The sequence below is a fragment of the Lethenteron reissneri genome, chromosome 24, assembly GCF_015708825.2.
Source record: "Lethenteron reissneri isolate LAM-NWPU_2019-01 chromosome 24, ASM1570882v1, whole genome shotgun sequence".
NCBI classification, from domain to species: domain Eukaryota; kingdom Metazoa; phylum Chordata; class Hyperoartia; order Petromyzontiformes; family Petromyzontidae; genus Lethenteron; species Lethenteron reissneri.
In genome coordinates, this window is record NC_083802.1 from 11234636 (window position 1) to 11253928 (window position 19293).

The 19293-nt window shown below is 42.4% G+C and overlaps 1 pseudogene; it reads left to right on the forward strand.

The window, feature by feature from the left end:
- LOC133346589 (dual oxidase 1-like) overlaps positions 1-17286 on the forward strand; it is a 41775-nt pseudogene extending 24489 nt beyond the window's left edge.
- Positions 17287-19293: the final 2007 nt, after the last annotated feature.

Sequence of the window (19293 nt, forward strand, 5' to 3'; positions counted from 1 at the left end):
ATGGAGTACCTGGTGCGGCGTGCGAACACCACCACTGGGGGGTCACAGGTAGCCGGGGCGTGCGTGGTGCTGGCCACCCACCCTCATCGTGTGCCACATGCCGGCCTTCATAGGCGCTCGCTCACAGCACTTGCTCCTTACAAGTCTGTTAAAGGCTATATGCGGATCTTTGTCTTTGAGGTGAAGTGTGGTGGGTATGCCCACCTCTTCCGTGTCTGGACAACATCAAAGAATGGACCAAGTACCCTAATAGTGTTTGCTTTTAATTTGGAGGCCCTTCTGCCAACAGTGGCATCAGAAAGCGACTGCCGCGGGTTCGAAGCTTTTGCCTCTTTTTACAAAGGCACATTGTTGTAACGCACACGCGTATTGCAATTCAGATAAAGTCCAGTCTGGTGGCTGAGACAACCTCCGTCGATCTGACTGTTTGGTATACAGCCTGGCAAAAAAGGAAGCTCCTCCACACCGTGGTTTAACGCAAGATAGCCATCTTTGGGGCCATTGTAAAAGGTTTGTTCATTGCTGCCGTGAGCAGTTAGGATAAAAAAAAAACGGCACGGTGTTTGTGGGGGGTGATAAATCCCCATAAAAGTGGGCACCAGTCAATTGGACGCGATTCGACATCTGAGGTTGCTGAGCAGGAAGGGAGCCGTAATGGGAGCGTTTTATCTTCTATTGCTGAATGGTGTGAAAGTATCAGCGGAGGTTGACGGATGTAGCAGGTCCGTGCCGTCGAGTGGTGGTTGCGACATCGCTGTGAAGGATGGGGGGGTTTGTTGTGAGGATCTGATGGCAGTGGCACCAAGAGCGCTCTAACATTAGAAATATTTCATTCGTACTGGAGGAATCCGATGAGCTATGAAGCTTCTTTTGTTGCACAGATGTCCAGAAACGCTACAGCAACAAACAATACAACAACAAACGCAACGGGAGTGAAACGTCTAGGAAAGAGTCGTGCTTTCGTTGTCGTTCTTGTTTTTATGCAGTTTGAAGTTTACAATTGTTCCGGATATTGTTTGATGGGGCCTTGGCGCCTTGCTGGGGAGCCGTGAAAGGCTGCAACTATAATGAGACCTATTGTTCACACACTGCCCGTGTTCCACAAAGGGGTCCAGTTATATCATCACGAGCGCCAACAGGAACAATGCACAGATAGCTATTTAATCACGCAGTTTCTCGGTTGAAATTAATACATCAGTGGATCAAAACAAGTACTGTAATGGACAGAATACTGTACTCGACAGTGACGTGACCTTTTATTAAGTTCGCCTCGGTCTGAATGCGTGGACTGTATTTACACAGCTGTGATGTGACTGCTTAGACACGCATCATGCAGACCTTTTCAGGTAAACGCCTTGTAACCCAAGTAATCGGACAGCTGCTAATGCAACATTTTTATCTTGAAGTGAGACTGGCTTTTCTTTGTTTGCACAAGGTATAATTTAAAATGCATGTGTTTGTTGGGTTTGTGCAACGCATGCATGTGAACTTATTTAAAGTTGGATGGGCTATTAAGATGAATTCAGAGAAGAGCATACTCGCGATATAAAACATTTAGAATTTAGTTAAAAAAAAAAACCCCTAGCACACGCGTCGATGACATTGCCCTTAAGAGGAAAATACTGTGTATATATTACGGGTAAAGTTTCCATCAATATTCCCTCTTCAGAGATGTTTCTCTGCTTAAAAGATGGGCCATTACCCTAAACGTTGCCTTTTTAAATCCTTTATATTAAGTTCGCTTGCTTGCTTGCGTGCTTGCTTGCTTACGACCGTGCAAATCTTTCGGTCGTTTTTTAACCCACTTCCCGTGATCCAATCGAGCTGACATTTTGCACACAGACTCGTTGTGCGAGACAATTAATGTTCGTGAAATTTTTTTCCCAAATTTTTACACTGTTTAGGGAAAACAAATTAAATATTTAATTACCAATTGCTTAATACTGGCAGACAATCATCTGACCCATAGGTGGCAGCCATCTCAAGCCAGAGGACGAGAGGACTCTAGCCGCCACGCATATAAAGGATTTAGAGTGAAAAACTTTGTTTTTACGGGTTATACTTTTATAGAAACTCGTAGAGAATCCGTTGCTCTGCAGTAGAAGACGGCTGTCATTTTCATACTCTTCTCACGACCCAGTACTCGGAGCATTTAAAAGTAATCCCCTTTTTAATAATCTCGGGGATATTCGAATTGAAAATTTTGGCAAGAGAATGATATAAATGAGCACAAACTGAAAAGTTACAGCAATTTTAAATGGACCGTGTCAGTCTTCTGTATGTGTTAGTCCCACCTCTTCCGTGTCGCTGTCTATTTTAGACTACCGTTTAATTTCACTTCAATATTTATTTATTTATTCCCATGGAAAATCCTGTTTAGCCAGTTACCCAGGTAGATTTGTACAGCCACTCACAAACAACAGGACTATTGTTGCGGTGGACAGGAGTCCAGCCAGCAGCCAGCCAGGAAACTCAAGGCATAGATTATTTTTGTAAAGCTATATATTGTTTTCCTTTAGGCTCGTGTTATTGACGAACGTGACTTTGTTATTTGTGCTTGTGCACCACTTTCAGGGAAATAAAACACATTTTAAATAAATATGTATATATCATGGGCAGAGTTTGGGGGGGGGGGCACAAGAGGGCATCACTCCCCCCCAAACTGGACACCTTTATTAATTTATTTTCAGAAGTTTCAAATTAAGATTAAAACATACATTTTATGTACCCACGATTCCTGTGAGGGACAAAGTGAACCCCTGCCCCCCCCCCCCCCCCAAATATGGAAGTAAAACTCCGCCTATGGCATATATATATTATTTTTACAACAGAATCATAAATCCACCTTAAAAATATTTCTTGTATATTTTTTTCAAATGAGCAATGTACCGTATCGCACTCTCCCCTATCACAGGACTACCGCCAAACGAGACCAGCCGTTCACGGACGCTGCCCACGAGCACTACGACCGGAGCAAGCTGGGCCAGAAGACGCAGGCCTTCAAGCGCTACGTGGAAAACTACCGCCGCCACATCTTCTGCGTGTTCGTCTTCTACGCCGTCATGGCCGGCGTCATGGTCGACCGCGCCTTCCGTGCGTATTGTGCCCCTCGTTACCAGCGTGGGAATCTTCCACCGCCATGTGCATTCATCACCGACGCCTTGGGTTCACAAATTAAGTGCGCCGCGTATATCCGACCCACCGCATGTCCACCCTGACCAATTGACTGGCCGCACCCAAGTGCTGCATTTGTTCTTCCTTATTGCGAATCTAGAGATGTCCACCAATTTGACCTTTTTACATACAGTTTTTGGTATAAAGACACATTCGCTTACACAGTCAAGAAGATCCCCGTGTGTAAGGCGGTTTGTGCTTTATATTTGTCCAGTAACCTATATGTGGATGGTGTAACATCTTCCTATACCTTAGTTGCGAGTGAGTCGGCTACGTACTACATTTGTTGGATGGTCAAGAGTGTCAGTGGTCGTTCTACGTAGACACAGATCTGCACCATAGCAATATGAATGAGTACTGCACTGGACCTTCCTTGCATCAGTAGGACCACAATGCAACCTCATTGGGTAAAATTATATTCAGGCCTCCAGATACTTTCTACAGATAAAATGATCCACCTTCCTTATTGCGAATCAACAAATCACTGCGAGTCAGGGTGGCGACTGGATTCAATCATCGGTTTTTTGTTGTTGTGGTTAATATAGTGGCCTCTCGTGGCTGCAGGCTCCAGGGGGGATCACATGAACACATTGTATACAACGCACGTGAATAACAAAACGTTGCTCCTTACACATGCGATTCGATGTATCATTACTCCTCCCCCCATTCCCATCCCTGTTTCTTGCAGATTACCCAGGAGATGCAAAAGACATTGGTATCCAGCAGGTAACGGAGGTTGGCATCAGGCTGGCTCGTGGCTCGGCGGCTGGAATTTGCCTCTGCTACTCGTTCATCCTCCTCACCATGTGCCGGAACATCATCACGGCGCTGCGCGAGACGGCGCTCAACCACTACATCCCCTTCGACTCGGCCGTGGAATTTCATCGCATAATTGCGATGACTGGCCTCGTTGTGTCCAGTGAGTTTTCAATCTGAAACCTTGTATACGACTCTCTGTTCGAAACCAGTTTACCTTCGTAAAATGATATTTGCTTGACAAGGCTCGATTATTATTTTTATACTGGGCTACGTTTTTTTCTTCTTGCAGCTCTGACTAATTGAATCAAGCATATACGGTTCTGATTTAACGAAAAATAATACATTTTTAATTATATGCAGAACTTATTATACTTGACTATGGTAAAAGGGGGCGCACAATGCACAAGAATACTTTCATAATTGTTATTTGCTTCAAAATAATAATAATTTTCAATGTTCTTTCAGTCATGGGATTTTTTTGACCATACTCCAGCATGGTGGTCAGTGCTGGTTGGTGAAGTTGGTGGCCCAGGCATATCTCGGATATTTCTCGCCACTGATATTAGTTATTGTCTGGAATCGAACTCAGGTCGGCTGGTTCATCTAGCAGATACATTTGTATGTATAGTATTCTCTGGGTCATAAAACTCACTACCCCTGTACTTTAAAGCAATAGTTGGGAGGTGCATCTTATAATCAGTAGGTAGATGTTTGCATTACGTTATTGACACCAGGCACCAGTTTTTGGTGAGTTTCTTACTTTCTGGAGCATCTATTAACCCAGAGAATATGGTATACAGACATCTTTATCCATGAAATAGGCTCGCATGAGACCACTTTAGGTGGGTGGAAGTTTTGGAGGTCACGACGACCCACTGCCAGTCACACGCTTAAGTACTCTAGTATTACACCTATTATAATATGCACATTTCCTCCATATTTTTTGAATAAAAAGTTGGCGGCGCATCTTGTAATTTAACAAGTGTGTGTGTGTTTGACCAGATTTGCATGACTTTAATGACACCGGTCACGAGTTTTTGGGGGTGCGTCATATGATGTGGGTAAATACAACAAGTAATGGAAGTTTAATATCGGCATCGCCTTGACCTGTTCTCTTTGTTCTCTATTGCTCCATCAGTCGTGCACACCATTGGCCACGTGATCAACGTGTACTATTTCTCCATCATCCCGCTAAGCGTGCTCTCCTGCCTCTTTCCAAACTGGTTTTACAACGACTGGTAAGTGTGGGTTTGAATAAATAAATTGATTGAATAAATGAATGGATTGAATAAATCAATTGATGGAATTAAACAATGGATTGAATAAATCAATGGTAAACGTTTATTTTGGTGCTTATTTTAACTTGTCTTGAGATGATGTGTCATGAATCTAACAATAATTCAGTCATGCAGTGATCATGATGTTTGACCTGGTGGGAACCCATTTAAGAAGAAAAGGTTTCTGTTGCCATGTAGTAGCCCAACTCCATATGCAAATTTCTTTAATGAACATTTTATGGCCTGAAACTGACACCGGGGGATTTTACAAATGCTGGTGGCAGAATATGGAGCATTTTATTACTATTCACTATAAAGTTTGTCGTGGACCATTAATATTATACTGTGTTTACAGACGCAATAGTTTAAGTCTTCAAGTTTCATTTCCTTTAACCAGGTTCAAATGAACATCAAGAGATCAGGATCATCTTATTTGCAAGAGTGACCTGGGTCATAAAAATGGGACATATATCATGTTGACAATAGGAATGTTTATTGCTGCTCCTTGCCCCAGTCGTTATTCTGTAAAGATTTTTTTTTAACAGCCACGGCATTGCATTGATATTAAACACCAGACAACCCCGTAAAATGCCACTGTTAGTTAACATTGTTACAAGGTATCACCGCAGCATGCAAAGTATTTGTAAGAATTCTATAATCTCCCTGATATACTATTTACTGAAATTTAAACTCCATAGATAATACACGACTGTATTTCCAAAATTAATTCGCTGGCATGTAATTGTAGATGCATATATTTTAAGTATTTATATTTTGTTCTTTAAAAATAGTTTCCTTTACTCCTTATGACTATCAGGGCGTTTTGGTTTAATGCAACAATAATTATCGACCCTGTTGTTAAAGGTCTTCTCATTGCTTACACTTGTATAGCCTCATTTAAACGTGTTTGTTTTATGCTCCAGGTCTGAAATACCTCCAAAATTCTACTGGTGGTACTTTCAAACAATCCCAGGTAAATACCGTACATCTGTGATTATATATTTAAATGCATCTGAATCACAATATTGTATATCATAGAAATTCTGGCACCATGTTTACGACGTATTTATCATCATAATATTCCATGTTGAACTAGCAATCACGCATATTTATTATCTATCTGCAAAAGCTCTTTCGGAAAATCATTGTGAGCATTTGCCACCGTAAGTGGTTACCCATAAGCCATTTTCAGGGCCAATGCCTCAAAGACCACGAAAATAATTTCGGTCTCTGAGCGCCGCTCCTGGTGTTTCGTGTTGCTGCCAACAGGCTTGACTGGAGTCCTCCTCCTGGTGGTCCTTGCGGTGCTCTACATTTTCGCCAGCCGCTTCTCCCGAAGCCACTCGTTCAACGCATTCTGGCTGACCCACCAGCTGTACTTTGCGTTCTACATTCTGGTAGGCAACCAGTCGATCGTTTTAGGTTCAGGAAACCCGAATGGTCTGAGCGTGCTCATCAGAGAAGCGTGATCAGAGAAACTAGTGCCGCCTTGTGGGCAATCAAGAGTGAGTCCCTAACCCAACATCGTACGAACGTGGAGTTTCCGCTTTTGGCGGCTCAGAGAGCCACCAAAGTCAATGTGCGCAAAACACGACGCTCGTTTGAGCAGGGAGACGGAGCAGAGAGATTGCGGCCACGACGGGTGGAAGGACCTCCGAGAGAGGGAGCTCTAGAGGGGGGTTATTTGGCCTCTGCGTTAGCAATGGCCGGACGTCACGGAGGAGGTGTGACTACCCACACTTTACCCCAACACACGCCACCTACCAATTGACAGCAGCGTACCCATTTGTACTGGCTGGGCGGACAGAGGTGGCGGGGGTTGGAGGTGGGGTGGATTTAAGAAACTTGCCAATGGTTTCAAATGCCATGTCGGGAAATTCCACTGGACCAGCAACTTTTGGATTGCAATTCTGCATGTATGTATGATGAACTTATTTTGCACCGCACGTAGCCAACCGTGCTAATTAAGGTGTGGGAGTCTAGTGTAATCATGGCAGCATCCTTTAAAAAAACAAATGTAAAGCACCAATTTTTCCTCTCTGTCATAGATGCTCCTGCATGGGAGTGTTGGTCTCGTCCAGAAGCCCAGGTTCTACATGTATTTTCTGCCACCGGCCCTCATCTTCATGGGTGACCGGCTCCTGAGTCTCAGCCGACGCAAGGTGGAGATCGATGTTATTAAGGCTGAGCTTCTCCCCTCGGGTATGTTGTTCTCTTTGCATGCATGTTTTTGTTTGGTGTGATCTCGTTTTTCCTCTGCCCAATGGTTTTGAATGCAGAGCAATTGTCATTGGTCAAGTCGCTTGTTCACATGAGGCAATGGGGTTGCCATTGATCACATCGACAAAGGTTGGCTCGGTGCGAATAAAATATAATCCAACACGAAACTGTGGTTTTCACACCTGATGATGATTGCTTGTGTTGCAATCGAAACGTCGTGAGAATTTTATTGTTTTATTTTTATTATTTTATTATTTCCCTTCTACGTGACTTTACCGAAAGAACCAAGAATATGAATCCCTGCAGTCACGAAAGCTTTAAATCGAAACTGTAGTACTGTTTAACAGTGTTACTAGTTAAACATGTCAGTGAAACAAAAAGTCAACCAGACAACCTAAAACTGGAGGAAGAAGGAGGGGGAGATTTACGTTCTGCCAAATAACTTTACACAAACTGCAGAGGGGAAGATTCTGACTACATATAGTGCAGTATTTTATATAATTTGAGGGACCTCTTGTGGTCTAGAGGCAATACACAAATAATATCACTATTATGTGTAGAGATGGATATGTGAAGAAGACATTTCTTATTTATGTTGAATTTATATTCTCCACAATGATGCGAATGATAACATTTGAGTAGTTTATCCCAATATTATTTTGTATCGAACGAGGACCCATATCATAAAAGAGAGAGCATTTGACTATAATATCAGCATTTGACCAGCATTGATTCACCCATGCCTGGCTCTGCTGTATGTCGAAACTGGCCCAGAGTTTGGTTATTTTGAATCAAGGCTGCTGAAATTATACACTCCCAGAAGGCTGTGCAGCTGATGGGTTGTGTAAAAAGTACTTGAATTATTTACGTGGATTGATGGATATGTGAAGGAGACATATCGTCTGCTTATTTGGTTTACAATCACTGGGTCAGTTATGATGCATCCTTGTTGATGATGCAGCACTAAGACCAAAAGTAATCCATCTTAAATTAAAAGTAGAAAAGATGTGTTGAAATTGAATATTGGTATGGTACCCCAAATACATTTTGAGTTACGATAAATATCTGCCCTAAATAAATTATTCTTAATCAGGCTGAGTGCCTTATTAAGAAAATGTCAGATGAAGACAACATCGAAGGAATGGATATCATCAACCATGCTTGGGTAGACTGCATCCTGGTGTGGTGTTGCTTGTAAACTACTTTACCCGGCGCAAGCAAAACAAGGCTGACAAAAACGTATTGATTGCAAACACAAATAAGTTTATAATGAGCTGTGAAATTATACCTAGATGACATCAATTCCAGCCATTCTCAATTCACCAATGGGTGAAGGCCTCCCGAAACCATGTTGGTCATAGATTTGTTTTTTTTGTTTTATATTAACCATATTTCACCACACTGGTCAGTATGAGTTGCTGATGTAAATGAGGATGGGGAATCACTTCTGGTACCGCTCACAGCCGTTGTAAGCCATGGCAGGAATTTCAAACTCGTGGTTGTTTGCCAGCTGCATGGCGGAGCACACAGATTCCCCTGCACGGCCGTTCCACACCTGCATTGAGCTATACGCCAAAATAAATATTTAAGATCTCTCAATTTCTCATAAACTCAGCTGTTCTCTCTATCACTCCCACCCATATATATATTTTTTTGGCAGTTGCTTTATTGAACTATGTGCTCAGTGCCAATATTGAGAAAGCCCTGAAACCACGTTGCCACGGCTACCCTTGACAGATGGGTCCCACGTCGTGACACTGTGAGCATGTTAAGCAATGCAGACGTCATTTATCATAATCCATCACGGTTCAGCAAAAATAATTACATTACTTTCACGTGAAAATGCCAGAAGCAAAATCAATGTTTGGTAACTTCTGAGTTTCTTGCAATTACCTGAGTTCATTCTTATGATTTACGCTACACGGTAAAACCTCGTTATTTCGGTATTTGATCATTCGTAATTGGGGATATATATATACGGTGTATTAGTATTTCGGCATAAGCCGAATTGCCGTACCGAATGGTCCAATTTCGGCATACACGTCGAGCGACACCGCACACCACGATCAAAACACCGACTCAGTCTGGTGGCGACGCGCGTGGTGAGTGTTAGTTCAGTCCCGTCGCTTTGGACTTTACCTTGTTTGTGCACTCTGTGCAAGCCAACCCTCTCAGAAATGTCGTCTAGACGCACATCAAGATGTAATAGGAAGGGACTGAAGTATACATCCCTTAGTCTGCGAGATAAATCAACAGTTGTGGATGTAATTGATGCAGGTGTGTCAATGCGTAGGGTGTATGATGTGAAGAGTTTGGAAAACAAAATTTGGAATAAAAAGTGTACTGGGGCAGGAGGCACTGGGGACTATCATTGTACATAATTCGGGATATTGGATAAAGCCAGAGCCTCATATAAGTCGAATTAACAAGGGTTTATGGTATTGCAATTCATCACATCGCCACACACAGCTTAGCCATTGTTTAATTCCATTTGGAAACAGTCAGGAATGCTCTTCTGGGAATTCTTTTTACACACCATATCCATCTGGCCTCATTTTGTCCTTTAAAAAAAATAAACCTGTTAATAGGGTTATATAACTGATTACAGGAATACAATATAGGGTACATTAATGTCGGGATATGGATATGCATGCTGTACCTTGTACTCATCACGAGTGCCTTATGCCACGTATCCATAGTCCAAGCAATCCAGAAACACCGAGTAAGAAATCAATCCTTTAAATTAACAATTATATTACTACAGAGTGCTGTAAAATTCCATTTACCAATATATTCGATACTATTATTATAACTTTTCTGAGATATCTAACAATATTTCAATTACAGAAGCGAATCAAAAGCTGTTATACCGTCACCTGGTTATGAGTAATTGCATCAGTTATTCATATTTTATGTTATTCTGATGTGTGTTCAAAGTTGTACTTGCGTGCTGTTCGGCACGACGTCCGACGTTTTTGGGAGCACCTGAGAACACCGAAGACACATCAGATAGCTATATAACACCTGCGGCAGTTGTAAAAACACGAGATTAATCAAGAGTGCTTGTCTTGTTCAGGGGTGACTCACCTGGAGTTTAAACGGCCACACGGCTTCGAATACAAGTCGGGGCAGCTGGTGCGCGTGGCCTGCCTGAAACTGGGCCGCAGTGAATACCACCCGTTCACGCTCACGTCCGCACCCCACGAGAACACCCTGAGCGTCCACGTGCGCGCAGTGGGGCCCTGGACCACGCGGCTCCGTGAAACCTACTCTCCAGACAACTCCAGGTCCTTTTCCAAGGTACATAATTTTACGTGCTAGAGAGGCAACTTATTAATAGTTTCCCGAAGATATATAGGCATTATAATGATACTGCAACTGCTTCTCTTAAGACACTATACAGAAACAGTGGAACAGGGGACACGCTGGAGGAATAGAAGCATGCTTATTTACTAGGGGAACTGCGGTGGCGAGATGTTAACTACCTCGTCTGGTATGCAAGGAGGTCGTGGGTTCGATTTAGATCCCAACCCTGACGCCTGCATATGGGGAATTTGCGGTGTCTCTCTCCCCGTCGTCCCGTGAAATTTTCTCCAGGTCCTCCGGTTTTCCCCCCTCCACATTTAGAATCAACGTCCGTTGTGAGTATATTGTAGTTACATGTAGAGATGTGGCTGAAAAGACTGCCAGTTACATTTGGGATCATCTGCAATGATATGACAAACATTACAGTGTTCCTAACATGCTGTCTGTACGTGTGCAGATATACCTGGACTGGTCCGTTTGGGGAGGGACACCAGCACTGGAATGACTTTCGAGGTGTCCGTGCTGGTGGGAGGAGGCATTGGAGTCACTCCCTTTGCGTCCATCCTCAAAGACATTGTTCACAAGTCGTCGATCAATGCCCGGCTCATTTCCTGCAAAAAGGTAACGGGGTAATATCTGAAGTATCACATTCATGATACAGCACTCATTAACCACTAATAGAGGTTTTTAGGTTAGATCGCGTAAATATAAATGTGTCGTTCAACCCACCACCATGCGACAGCACACAGGCGTGTTGGAGAGTAAAACCCACAACATTACCAATTCGGGTATGACGTTTCACCAGTAAATACAAGTAGCATCATCAGACTCTTAGGTGAACTTGGCTACTGTATCAAGTTCACTTCATCAAGTTCACTTGATACAGTAAATTTAGCTGTGACGGTCACACCTGAAGACGGAGACTTGTGTTACCTCCGAAACGTCGTGATTTAATTGAGTTATTTTCATTTATTATTATTACTTTATTATTATTTTCTACCTACGTGACTTTACCGAAAAAACCTAAGAGTATGAATCCTTGCAGTCACGAAAGCTTCAAATCTTGAATTAGCATCATCAGGCGGGCAGCCAGAGTTGTGGAGAAATCCTCCTCCTCCTCCGGTCTTAGATAGAGGGATAAATGTGAAGTCGTCACTCGTGAGCCAATCTTGTGTGAAGGCCAGAGGGGGGGGGGTTAATGTATGCACATAAACTACAATGGATATCCATGATCGGTTGGTAATGGATATGCACTCATTAAAACCACAACTCTGTGTCCCAAAGCTTCAGAGTAATTGGAATGATGTTCTCTTGAAATGAATGCGTTCGCATTAATAATCACGTTGAAACGGGTGTGCCATTCTCGACCAGGTGTACTTCATTTGGGTGACGCGGACCCAACGGCAGTTCGAGTGGCTGACGGACATCATCCGGGAGGTGGAAGAAAACGACAAGAACGACTTGGTGTCCACGCACACCTACATCACGCAGTTCGCCGAGAAGTTTGATCTTCGCACAGCCATGCTGGTATACAGCACACGTTCTGAGATGACGCCGCAGTGCACTTTCAGTCGCTTGATTTGTTCATTTGCTTGCCAAGGGATACAATATCTGGTTTGCAATGTATAGCCTGGTAATGTCGTCTGAAATAACAAATGACTGCCCTCTGTCAATCCACTGCTGGATGAAGGGCTCTCCGTGCCTGACTGGCTGTTCTATTGTCATCAGACATGGACATCATCCCGTCTCTGTTAGGTGTCCCACGGGGTTTTGTTCTCAGCCCCATTCCCTTTGCAGCTTACCTGTTTCCAGTAGCCATGCTCATACAGAGTTTCGGTGTAAACGTATCCGTACATCAATATGCTGATGATAATGTGCTTGAGCTTTACAACACTGGCTGATGCTCAACAATCCACAATTCAACCCCTCAATATCTTAAGGCTATGATCCGTGGAGCTCGTCAGAAGTTACGACGTCTGAACGTGCCAGTTTCTATTCATCGTGGCTGGCAGTTCCATAAAACAAAAAAACACGTAGCAATCTCAAATTTCTGGGTATTACACTCGACAAACATCTCAGCTTTGAATCGCGTATCAGCGAGTTCATCTGGTCTTGCAGGTTTCACACCTGAGCAATACGTTATATTCAGAAATTCCATAGATAAGAACGTCTCACCACAGTGGCGAGATTTTAAGTACCTCGCCCGGTATGGAGGAAGTTGTGGGTTTGATCTAGACCCAGACGCCTGATGTATATTTGGAGTTTGCGGTGTGTCTCTCTCCCCGTGGTCGTGTGGATGTTTGTCCATGTCCTTCAGTTTTTCCCTCCACATTTATAAACATGCATTTAGAAGTATTTGCCTGCTATACATTTTCACGTGATAAGCCGCTTCGTTGAGCTGCCATTTGTGGCCAGGTCGCTTCTGAAAAAAGAGCTATGTAGCTCAGTGGGCCTTACCTGGTAGAATTAAAAAAACCTTTTTAAAATGGTTTTAGTGAATACCATCGCATGTAGTCTCAATGCCACATGTCTTGATAATTATTGCAACTTTGTACGATGTGGAGTTCACGATAGCCTCGGCAAACATCTTCAGCTTCGTGAAAGCACCCTCCTCGCAAGTCGTTTGCCTGGCCCCCCACCTCTCACAACCTCTTCAAACCTTTTTAAGGAGCCACATTGGTTAGCGGTGCATAAGAGAGTCCATTTCAAGATCACAGTGTTCGTTTTCATAGCTAAGACAACCGGTCAACCAACGTACCTGAGCAATGCCATCCACCCATATGTAGCATCAATAGACCTACGCTCATTTAGTATGGACCTGCTGCTGCTGCTGTGTGAAATCTACTCGGGTTAGGACAGCAGAGCTGAGCTTTTCATCTGCAGCCCTGGTGGTCTGGAACAGTCTGCGAACTGAAGTCCAGTCAAACCATGACAATCGATGTTTCTAAGACCGGACTATAAACGTGTATTTTTTCTACTGTTCAGTTTAATTTAGTTTTCTCAATGCGATTCGTGTTTCCGTCTGGAAGAGTCTGCCAACTGAAGTTCAGTCAGTCAGCAGCGACAATCTTTTTTTTCTAAGACCGGAGTAGAAACATTCATTTTCTCTTATGTTCAGTTTCATTTTCTCAATGCTATTTGCCCTTTAATATCAGCTTTTTGTTGAATATGGCGCGCTATAAATCTTGGATTGATTCATTGTCGTTGATTGTTGGTTGTGTGACCATACCTCAGCATACTGACGGTTGTGCAGGAACGGTTCAGATATCACTCCAAGCCAACTTTCGTCATGGCCTTGCAATCAAACTTACTCTCGGCGTTCAGATTTCTAATACCATGTGCTAACAAGTGTGCCACTGCTCTACCCACACATAGTATACTCTTAATAGCATATTTGCATTTGCTACTGAATATACATTGCCAATGTTTGAAGATTGTCAGTCTTCTGACTGCTTGTTTACAATGAAGCCTTTGTTTGTAAAGCTATGTCAATAATAGTAAAATTTTTATACTGATCCAAGTGTTGTATTAAAAAATGGTTTACTTCAAGGGCTCTTCTCTAGTTTAAGTAAACTGAAACTTGTTGTATATTAACAGCTAATTTGATTCATTATTTGTCAACGTCTTTAAATGCAATTGATGTAACGTAGAGACACACGAGTACACTGAGGGAAAATATTACTATAACGACTGGCAAATGTATTCTTTTTTTTTGTTAACTGCAAATATGTTTTACGTGAAATGGTCTTTTACATTTTTTTATGGAAAATGTGTTGTGCTTTGTAATCTGTGTGTCACAATAATTTCATAACCTAACACTGCTCTTTCACCTTCTTTCCTGCAGTACATCTGCGAGCGTCACTTCCAGAAGGTGTCCAACCGCAGTCTGTTCACGGGCCTTCGCTCCATCACGCACTTTGGCCGCCCGCAGTTTGTGCCCTTCCTCAACTCCCTGCAGAATCTGCACCCAAAGGTTTGTCTTCATTTACCGACAAGTATTTTTGCATTCATGAGTTTGTTTTGGGCACGCCTAACTTACTAATTAGCCACCCAAACTCATTACGCGTTGCCGTTGAGTACCGTGAGTAAAGGTTCATGTAAAACAAAACAAAATGGACGTAGCACTCTTCATCAGCCCAATAGCTCTCTGAAGCAAAATGCTTTTTGATAATTATAATATTGATCCTTCCACCGCACCTTCCATTAGCGTGGTTGTCTACATACAGGGTGATAGTCGGCTGATGGACAAAAAAATAAATTTTAATAATTTTTCTACATTCCTTTAATGCACATTTTATAAACTCATGGGTTAACTTAAAATTGAAAGTGAATCGTCAAATGTTTTCACTGCTCAAATAAGCACGGGGTAGTGCTCGTCTCATTTGATGGACCTGCACCCATAATGGAAATTTCACGTTCATATGGCAGTAGACAGTCTATATATAGGATTATAGGGTACAAGACAAGTACAAAAATCCCCCCTATAGCCTTAACAGAATATAAGGGCAAGTGCTGTTAGCGAGCACCTATGAAGGCCGACACGGCACACGAGGGGTTGGGTGGCCAACACCACGCCTTTGTCTCCCGAGTGGCGATGTTTAAACATCGCACCAGGTACTCATGTGAGGCTGAGTCGAACTAGGGGAGGCCCAGGACCAGTTCAGATAATCGTCCCTGGTGTTGGCTGTGAGCAGGAATCGAACCCGGATCGCCAGGTTCGTAGCGCAGCGCTCTAACTGCTACACTACTGCTCCCCACTACCGCTGTATAAGATACCCACTGTTGATCTCCCACACACTGGTACTCATTTTATGGATGTAAACCGGACTGTGTGAACACCACGCTGGGAATTTAACTTTTTGCGTTCTGTTTGAGTTGAGTTAAGGACATAAAGTACATTATCCACAATGAATCCTGACCACACTAATCAACGTTAGTGCAGCTCTCCATGTTGTGACCTGCAGAATTATGGGCCAAGTGCCCTCGTTGTTGATCTGAGTGGTTCTCTAAACTGAAGTGGTTCTACCCGATGTGCCCCCTATGTTTGAAGAGTGAAAATGTGTTTTCTAGGCCCAATTTTACTTAACTGCCCATGCAATCGTGACCAGTATTATTTTCCTGATAACTTACATCAAAGTTATGATTTTTACATTCTTGTCAGCGCTGAGCATGATGTATGTTATATGCAATATATGTTTTCTGTTTTAGGTTGGGAAGATCGGCATTTTCAGCTGCGGACCTCCGGGTCTTACGAAGACCGTTGAGAAGTCTTGCCGCCAGTTAAATGGTCATGATCAAACCCTCTTTGTCCACCATTACGAGAACTTCTGATTTCACAATTTGCACTCATTGCAGATACAAGCTACATTTTGGTCACGAAATATAAACCCCACGTGTATCAGTAACCAAATGATTCACTTGCTGGTCATGAAACCCGTTTTAGAATGTTACGTTATCACAAGTGGTACACTTTAAACATCAGTTATGTTGTGATCTTTTATTTTGTTGCGTTAATTTGCAGTCAGAGGATAAGCAAAATAATATTTCGTGAAAACAAGGAGTATTTTCAACGTACATTTTTTTACATGGCAGTTAGGTTTGGTTTTAACTATCTAGTAATAATGTGCACATGCTCACATCAAGACTACATTCTAAAACTACTTTTGATGTGGTCTGATAGTCGGACTCATACTGGAGTTAAATATTGTAGGGGTTATTGTCTGCCTTTTTAGATGATGTAGTCACATTTTACAGACGTGGGCCAGAAGACCGGCAGCTACAATTTGGATAATTTGTAGCAATATAACACGCAAGACCGCACCTCCAATTAGCACACGGTTTGCAACGCATGGTGCGAAAAAAATTAAATATATGCACATACATGACAGTGTGTTCTTACCATGTTGTCTGTGCTCGCGCAGATATCCCTGGTTTGTCCGTTTTTAAAAGGTCCCCATTTTGTTCCATTACTTCATTCCCTTTGTTGCTCCTATGTAGAATTGGCCTGCATTTGTTTTTCAATTATCAGTCTCACTATCATCTCTTCCACTGTCTTCCTCTGCTTTCTATTGAACTCTCTCAGTTTGGACTCTGTAGTTTATTCTGTCCATCTCTCGTCGGTTATATACATGACCAGTCATTGTTCATTTCCACCCTGTTTAGTAAAAATAAATAAATATAAGGTTTATGAAAGAGCAAATTATTGTATACGTTTCGCAATGTATGTTTCACACATTTCCTAAAACGTATGCTCAATATATGAGGTCACACTTTCACACTGCACACGTTTGTTACAATTTGTAACGCAGTTTGTGATTTTTTTTTCACTGCCCTGCGATTATGACTAACCTACATTTTGGTTTTATTTTGGAGATAAAAGTGAAAAAGAAGATGTACAGTATGTTCGACAATTTATTTAAAATATCTATTTTTAGAACGTGATTATAAGTATTGTAATTCATGCCGTGTGAACGCATTTTGAAAACACTGTTCTGTAATTGTTGAATGCAGAGAATCGTTGCAAATCTAGCGTGGTGCGTTCTTAATGTATCTGTGCTAATAAGCAAATCTTATCACATACATCTTAAATAAAAAATAAAAAGAATGTGCATATGCTTTGAATTATGCCAATGCTTGCAAAATGGTATTTCTAGAAAGGATACGTAATTTTGACAACCCTAATTTGATGTAGAAGGCAAATGAACGTGGGCTCTATATGTAAGCGAGAAGGGACACTGATAAAGCAACATTCGTCATGAATTGAGACCTACTACAGACGAGAAGTAGTGAAAGAGACAATGGAAACATTTGTGAAGGAGCCAGTGAAGGCAGTAATGTCAACATTTGAATGAAGTCATCCGCCTTCAGTATTGGTGGTGAATACTTTACAATGAAGGTTATGAACCTTTTTTCATGTTTATATAGTATCAGCTTGGGGAGTGATGTTGGACATCATTGGTGAGTCATACTTGACCCATTCTTCGGCTTCCCTTCACCAATATCGTGTAGTCAGATAGCCCCAATGACCGACCCAATGATTGCATCCAACAGTGTACTGACAAAGGACTGCAATGTATTATTTATCGCAACGGGAAAAACATTTTAAATAAAAAAAAGACGAGTTATATTGACATATGCAGTACTCCGCCACGCAATGGCAAGTAAAAACATTCAATCGAAAACATGTCGAACGATTCAATCAATCTCGGCCGAGACCTCTGCACCTTGCTTTCTTGAGACAAACACACCTCAAAGTGGCCATTCTCAACCCCTTGGGGTTTAAACAAACAAAAATAAAACGGTCTCCTCGCACGTGGACAAAAGTGCTGTTGGTGACAAAAGAAAGCCAATTCGTCTCACAAGGGGGTTAGCAGGGCCAGGAACTCGCTTTGCCACCCATGCCTTCGTCCCCAAACATGGGCAAGTCGCCTACATACCAAGACAAAGTCCACCCCCCGTGAAGCCATTTACATGGCTGTTGGAGCAAGGGGTGTTGGCATCTATGAATAACATCGCTGGCTCACGTTTTGGTTGTTGTGGCTAAATACAAACGCCCATCTTTTTCTCCCCGGTTTTGATAAATGAACCTTATGGCGGTACCCCGGGGTTACCATTGTACCATGGCTCTTGCATAATGTTCGTGATGCAGTCATTTTTAGTCTGTTGATGGTCGGCGATGCGGCAATCGACTCATCTCGACGAGCCTGTACACCATGCACTATTCAAAGTTGCAATTTTCGAGAACAGATTTTTAATGCTGATGTTTGGCATTTCGACATCGCGGAGTGGCACCGATTTCGGATCGATTGGTGCCCCAGTCGCGGAGTTAAGTAACACCCCTGGAAGAAAATAGTGTCCCAGAAATAAAATATTTAATTGTCTCGGCCAGTTTGTATTATTTGGTATCTCGGAGTACCGCAATAAGGATCATTTGCACACCGCACGAGGTACTCGTTTGAGGGTGAAACGACCAAGGGCAAGCCCAGGACCAGTTCGGATCATTGCAACTGATGTTAATCGCGGCCAGGAATCGAGCTCAGGTTGCAGGATTTGTGACGGATATGATCAGACACGTAACCAAATGCATTGCGAGCCAGTTACCGTTGGGAAAAGATATTTACACACATCTTTGGTGTAAAACGTGAGCAAATGTAACACAATTTTAGTTTGTTCTGTTTCCTCTCGACCAATGACTCAGCCCCTTAATACGTACGCATCTTTCTACTATTGATGGTGCAATATAGCGTTGCATATGCGACTCACTGTGGACTGAGATAAAGACAGATTTGTGAATAGTCGAACATGTGAACATTTCTTTAAAAGGACAGTTACCCCATGCTGTTCAGGGTGGATGTTTGATAGCACACTGTGTAACAAGAAATATTTAATTTGTTCCTGGGTAGTAAGTGTTATTTCCTAATTGCTCATGCTTCAAAAGTACAGGGAATGGCTATTATTGTCCACAAACTTTGCTTTTGTGACCAGGACATTGATATTTTGAAATGTACCTATTTTCAATGCGAAAACGTGTGCATTTGTGTCATTCCTTCACGTAAAG